Consider the following 6,625-nt stretch of genomic DNA (forward strand, 5'->3'; position numbering starts at 1 on the left):
GAGTTTATAGGCAACCACAAGGCTGCAGAGGTTCAGGTCTCCCAATTGGTCCACATAGGGATTTTTCTGTAGGCCTTTAACTAGATGAGTGGCCCTCCTCTGAACCATCTCTAAGCCATCCACATCCCTCCTGAAGTACGGTGCCCAAAACTGAATGCAGTACTCCAGCTGTGGCCTCACCGATGCTGCATAGAGGGGAAGTATCACCTCCCTAGACCTGTTTGTGATGCACCTATTTATGCAGGAAAGGGTGTGGTTAGCTTTACTTATTACCTCATCACACAGGTGACTCATGTTCATTTTGTACTTGACTACGACTCCAAGATCCCTTTTCACAGTTATGCTACTTAAAATGGTACCTCCCAGGCTATAGGAGTGTTGATGATTCTTCCTCCCCAGGTGCAACACATGACACTTATCCTTGTTATACTGCATCCTATTCTGTTCGGCCCATTTCCCCAGGCTGTCCAAATCAGCCTGGATTCACTTCCTCCCATCTAGTTTGTATACCTCCCACTATTGTTTGTCTTTGTCAGCAGATTTGGACAGGGTGCTTTCTACTCCCTTGTCCAAGTTACTAATGAAGATAATGAATAGTACCAATCCCAGGACAGAGCCTTGAGGGACTCTGCTGCCTACAATTCTCTAGGTAGAAACTGACTTATCCACCACCACTCTGGGTGCATCCCATAAGCCAATTTTCTACCCACTGGACTGTGTAATAATCTACACTGCAACTGTTTAGTTTGTTTATAAGAATTGGGTGTAACACTGTGACAAAGGCCTTTTTAAAATCTAAGTAAATAACATCTATCTCTATTCCTTCATCCAAGCATTTTGTGACCCAGTCATAAAGTGAAACCAGGTTAGTCAGGCAGGATCTGCCTGCTATGAACCCATGCTGATTGCCCCTTAGCATCATTTTACCATTGTTCCCCCACAGATGTGATCCTTAACAATTTTCTCAAAAGTCTTGCCAAGGATAGTGGTGAGACTAACCGACCTATAGTCACCTGGTTCCTTCTTCCTCCTCTTTTTGAAAATAGGGGACATGTTGGCCCTTTTCCAATCCTTCGGGACCTGTCCTGAGCACCACAAGTGCTCAAACAGTTGTGCTAGTGGCTCCACTATGACTCCAGCTAATTCCCTAAGTACCCTAGGATGAAGATCATCAGGACCTGTTGATTTAAATATATTCAACCCCTTCAGGTGCCCCTTTACTAGGTCATCATGAACAGTTGGTTGGTTGGTATCTATACTGGGCTTACCTAAGGTCCCAATGGGACGCGTACTTGTATTTGTGTCCAGGAACACAGATGCAAAGAAATCATTTAGAAGCTCTGCTTTGGCCATCCTATTTCTTACCAGTTGGCCTAGTTCATCCTGAAGGGGCCCTAGGTTACCCTGCACCTTCTTTTTTTCCTATGTACGTAAAGAAATTCTTTTTGCTATCCTTAACTTTTGCTGCCAGCCTAAGCTCCATTTCTGCTTTGGCTCTCCTCACTGTTTCCCTGCAAGCTCAAGCCAAGCAGGTATACTCCTCCTTGGTGGCAGTCCCCTGCTTCCACAACCTCTTGGCCTCTTTTTTTCCATCCAGGCTCTCCTGGATTTCCCTACTCAATCAAGAGAGGTTCTTTGCTTTTTTGCTCCCTTTTATGTGTAGTGGGATGGTCCTTTTCTGTGCCTGCAGGATTAGTCCCTTGAGAAATGCCCACTCTTCATAGACTCCCATCTCTCCAAGGCTTTTACCAGTCAGTCCCTCCCTAACTAATCCCCTGAGATTGTTGAAGTTGGCCTTCCTGAAGTCTAGCGCTTCCGCCGTATTAGTTATCTTCCCCACCTTTCTCCAGATAGAGAACCCTATCAATAGATGGTCACTGTCCCCTAAGTTACCTTGCACGTGCAGATCCCCCACCAAGTCATCCCCTGTGGCCAGTACCAAGTCTAGTAACGCATTTCTCCTAGTGGGAACATGTACCTCCTGCAATAGGTGAAAGTTCTGTAAGGAAGTTAGAAACTTTCATGAACGGGCAGATCTGGCAGCCTGTTTCTCCCAGCAGATGTCTAAGAAGTTAAAGTCACCCATGATGACCAGGTCCTTTGAGCACGCTGCCTTGAGAGCTGTCTCGAGCACTCTAGGTCTAACTCATCCCCCTAGTGTGGGGGTCTGTAGTAGACCCCCACTACCAAGTCCCTTTCACCCCAACCCACCCTGTAACCTGACCCATAGTACCTGGCCCTAGCAGTAGCCCTCATTCACAACCCCAGTACCCGCCCCCCACTACCTCCATGTGCTATGCTGTTGCCACTTGAGGATTTACTGTTTTTTCCAGTAAAACAGATTAAACTACCTTTCCTGCTTTTTCAAACAACTATTTAATTGGCAGTGGTGACAACAAGCTAGGAACAAAGCCTGGGACCCTGGCCTGATGATCCCCGTGAAGGCCAATCCCATTGAAGGAAAACTGACAGAAAATTGTATTTTGTATAATTAACCTTCATGATGTATTCACCCTAACTTACATAAATAACAATCCAACCATTTCAGAATGTTCAAGGTAACCATTAGCAAGAAGCAGTACTCTTCAGCTTTGTAAACCTCAGGCAATATGTAACAACTTTCATTACAAGACTGTTTTTACAAGACAGAAGTATCCATAGGCATTGTTTTCGCATAACTCAACAAAAGGGAGATGACCAACAATTAGCAATACTCACCTACTTTCACTGCACATAAGCAATTCTACGTTTCTGCTTTTCTACATTTGTGAGCTGGACTGCCCTTCTCTCTCCCTTTTTCATGAATGCCTCCTCTCATAATGCCTCGTTGGCCAGCCAACACTCAGCCACAGACTCAATGTGCCTGTCTTGCTATCTTCAACAACCACACTGCTCAGGTACTGATGGCACAGACAATCCTATTTCTCCGGGAGTCGTTCTCAGGTTTTGTACATGATTTGCATTTTTTCGGCAGTGGCAGTGGAGCATCAAACAGAACTGAGAATAGGAAGGAAGGAATGTGGGGGATTATTCTGTACATCGGAAATCAGATGACTGCATAAGAAGCCTTCTGGAAAAACCACCAAGAAAGGCCTGCCTGCCCTAGTTGTTAGATTCCAGGCCCTTTCTGCATGACAATGCAATTCCCCACATCTGTCAGTTAATTGTGATTTGAATTAACATTTTGTCCCACCCCCCACTGCACATCTCATGACAGTTGGCTGCAATCCCCTAACCCACCCGCTCATATCATAACCTATCCTAAGCTCAGGTGTCAGTTTAGATGCCAGATGTCAGTTCCCCATGGCTTAACATACCAATTGTGGAGGACGGTGTCTCTGGTCACTCTTCTTCTGTGGTCTCTTCAGGGGTCAGTTCTAATGAGGTGATGCCATCTCCCTCACTTGAGGCAGCAGGACTAACAGTCAGACCTGTGGTCAGCAATTTCTCAGGAGAGGATGACCTCTCATTTATTTACTTGGTGTTCAAGTACCTCTATAAGTGGTTGGAGGTACCAATAACGAGGCACCTTATGCATGGGTGTGCCAGTCTGATGAGCTTTTCTAGTGCACGTCAGAAAACAACTCTCATACTCTTGGACTTTGCCCTTCACTCAACCACTGTTTTGTTGTGCCCCCACTGGACAAGTCTCCTGGAAACATCCAAGTAGATATGCAAGCTATTAATTGGGCTCTCGCTGATGCTGAACTGGCTCAACACCTCAAGGTCCCCCAGCACCAGCACCAGCACCAGCACCAAGCTCTTAGTTTCTTCATGAGACCACATTGTCCTAGTCTTACATGCCCTGTCTGACTGTCTTCTCTCCCTGGTTTGTTTTTTTCTCTTCTCAGCCTCAGACATCTTGGATCAATAAGGGGTACCCAAACTTGGGCCCCCAATTTATAGGGTTCTTGTTCAGCAGGTCAGGAACATTTTACTGCCCCAGTCCTTGTTATGGTGCAAAAAGTTTGTACAACAGACATGCTGGTGCCATCCTGCAAAGTTTGTTTCTTTTGTCCATACTTTTCTGCCAAAAGAATGTCTAAAACTGTGTGTAGGTAAAACAAGAGCCCTGCACTTTGACCTGGTCATACAAATCTACTTCAACAGACACATTTACTTTAATTTGGTCATACAGAGCCTTTATTCTGTGCAAATACCAGGGACGGGGCAGGCATGATCAGCTTGGTAGTGGGGGAGAAGGGGAATTGGGCAGGGGTTACCGGCACTGGTGTCTCAGTCAATGGGTCACAGTGTTTGGGGCACAGAGGTTGTAAAGGTTCTTTAATCAGATCGACTCCCCAGATCTAAGAAAAGACAGAGGACTGCAATAGTTGCTGACTATTTTTTATATGTGAAATGTTGCAAATCTTCACAAAGGGCTTCTGTCTCTTGGTTTTCCAGAGCCAACATCTGTATGTAGAGTAAAGTACAGCTATGGGTACAGAACACCTCAAGGTTACATATGCATGTTGTATATAGAAATTATATTTAACTAAGAAAATATATAAAAGTGTCTCGGTGGACTGTTCTGTCCAAACAGTACCATTTGCTGATGCTTTCAGGTCTGGGCCTTTCCTTCTTAACGCAGAATATTACCTAACCACTTCATATTTCAAAGAAGGCAATTATCACCTACCCAGGCTGTTCTGTGCAACTTTGCACTTTCCGGCGGCCACTATGGTTTGTGCTGCCTCAACCAAAGCCTTCACATCATGCTCTTTCTAGAATGTCACTGCCTGTGGCAGTATTCTGGTGTGTGCTCTGTTCCAATATGAGCTTGAGTCTGCAGTTCGGATGGATGTCTTGATCAGACATCTTGATCTTGCTCCGGCACTCTGTTCAGTCCTGGTTGTGCCCTTGCACCTTCATTTCTTTCACCATTGCAGTATACACTGGCTTATTCCTCCTACTTTCCAGCTGCTCAATGATCTTTCCCTCCAGCTAACAGTCTATCTAGTCCTTCAGTTCTTCCTGGGTCCACTTGGGGCCACGGTTGATAGATGAATCAGCTTCCTGCTCTACTGCCTGCACGCTGGACTTGCTTTTCTGAGACTTTAGAGAATTTTTTTTGCAATAAACGACTGATTAATTTCTGGGAAATGGGGGTGGGGGGGAATGGGACTTGAAATATCAAGTTAAGGGAGGAGAGCAGGATACAAGAGTCTCAGCCAGCAGTACAACTGTAGCATGGGTGCTAAATGAAGCCTCATTCCAAAACCAGATGGGGGTTGACATTTTTTGTGAGAAGAGATGGTTTGATGCCTGCCTTAGATCTTGAGGTATAAAATGGTAGCTTTTGAGACATAGCTCTGTCCATCACACATCCCTACTGCAAACATGGGCTACTGCAGGGCAGGGCAGGGCTCTTTTCTAGGAATATGTTTCTTTCAAATGTGGGCTAGTGCAGGGCAGGGCTTTTTTTGGGGGGAAGGTTTTTTTTCAAACCACGGTTTGGAAATATATATATAATTTTTGAGAACTATATATATATATATCTCTATCTATCTCTCCCTCTCCCTCTATATATATACATATATATATATATGGTGTGTATATATATATCTCTATCTACATCTATATATAAAGATATATATATATAGATATATATAGAGAGAGAGAGTGAGTGAGTTTTGGAACTATATTATTATTTGATTATAAAGTTAAAGCTATATCCAAGTAAAATCAAAAGAATATTTTCATTAAGAAAATTAAGACGTACGTGTTAGTTATTTCTGCACATGCTGCAAAGCAGCTCCATGCCATGCCATGTGCCTTACCACCAGGTCCTGCTGCAAGGTGGAGGGGTTGGGGGCTATAGCCATCCCAGAATTGTACAGAGCTGCACATACAGCTGCATGGAACTGGAATGGCTAGGTATTCAAGGCATCATTGGGCAGCTGCTGCAGGGGTCTCCATGGAAACAAGCCCAAGAGGCAGGGGATTCTGGGAAATGCAGTCCTTAAACAGAGAAAAAGTGTTGGATGGGCAAGGGTCGTACTTTCCACTCTCTATGCATACCATATTCTGTTACCTCATGGTGCTGGTGGTACATACAACATCACCACCCCCGCAGATTTATTACAACCTCTTCTCACACCAGCAATGCCCTCTGGCAAGATGGAGGCAGATGAGGAATGGTGAAACAGCAGCAACAAATGGTAAGTTTGGAGCTGATGGGGTGTAGCACCTGTTCTTAGTACTTTAATACTTTGAGATAACTTTAATATTTCTTATAGTTGCATTCCAGAAATGCAAGCAACAGCAAGGACAGACGGTGCATGCCAGACCTGCCCCCTGAGATACAAGCCATCCTGAACGATATGTCGGTAATTTCAGAAATATCTCAGTGACTTCTTTTGTATCCTGTAGGGAGGAGGTGAAGAAGTTGCTTTTTTGGACTATGGGCAAAAGACAGAGGAGATCAGAAGTAGAAGAAAATAATGAAGGATAAGAAAAGTTAAAGACAAAAAAGAAAGAATAATGAAGGAATAACTGAGACAATAATCAGTAAGAAACTGGATTAGAAATAGAGAAGAAGAATAAAAACAGAGTATAGAGTAGAAATAGAAGGGTATAAATATTATAAATAAGTATACATAGATAGTATAAATAGTATAAATAA

The sequence above is a fragment of the Crocodylus porosus genome, unplaced genomic scaffold (genome assembly GCF_001723895.1).
Source record: "Crocodylus porosus isolate Cpor-Errol unplaced genomic scaffold, CroPor_comp1, whole genome shotgun sequence".
NCBI classification, from domain to species: domain Eukaryota; kingdom Metazoa; phylum Chordata; order Crocodylia; family Crocodylidae; genus Crocodylus; species Crocodylus porosus.